Genomic DNA, 650 nt, shown 5'->3' with positions numbered 1-650 from the left:
GGGGGTATAGCTCAGGGGTAGAGCATTTGACTGCAGATCAAGAGGTCCCTGGTTCAAATCCGGGTGCCCCCTGCTGCTGTTTGGCTGTGGGTTCTCTTTTACTGGTGTTAACCTTGCTAGTCATCCTCATCACTGTCCTTCCTGTAGCTTGTGTCAGTTTTCTCAGGTGACTTCGTTTTTCTGGCACAAGTCATAAGTCATTAATCTGCGTGTGTTTCAGAAGTTCCAATTAGCTGTTGTTTTATGAAGTTTATATTATGCAAGGACAGGCTGAATCAGAGGTTACCCAGTCTAACATTGCATCAGAATTACTGACGGATCTTATTACAAATACAGATTACTTCCTAGAAATTCCAATTTAGTAGGACTGAAGAGGAGTCATAGAATTTCTACTTTTGGGGGGCAGGTGGGGCATAATCCCCTGTTAATTCCTATCCTAACATCCAATAACTCTTAAGTGGCTGGAAAATTGTTTTGGAACCTACAACAACATGTCATCCTACACAAGATCACAGTGGGAAGCATCAGTGACATTCAAGTTAATGCCTGCCTTCAGTCCATCACTGAGGGCATGTAGGGTGCTGAGCTGCAGGCATAAGCAGTGGTCAGGCATGTAGAGGTAGGAGAGTGTGGGAAAGGTGCGGGAGGTC

The 650-nt window shown here is 44.9% G+C and overlaps 1 non-coding gene across 1 annotated transcript; it reads left to right on the top strand.

Moving 5' to 3' along the window:
- On the top strand, positions 1-72 carry TRNAC-GCA. Its single transcript has one exon. It is a non-coding gene; the product is annotated as a tRNA-Cys (tRNA).
- The last annotated feature ends 578 nt before the right edge of the window (positions 73-650 follow it).

Source organism: Sapajus apella, unplaced genomic scaffold (assembly GCF_009761245.1).
Source record: "Sapajus apella isolate SASKATOON/1434 unplaced genomic scaffold, GSC_monkey_1.0 scaffold1517, whole genome shotgun sequence".
In the NCBI taxonomy this organism is placed as follows: Eukaryota; Metazoa; Chordata; class Mammalia; order Primates; family Cebidae; genus Sapajus; species Sapajus apella.
The sequence above is the reverse complement of the archived record's forward strand: the minus strand, read 5'-3'. Positions and strand labels throughout refer to the sequence as shown.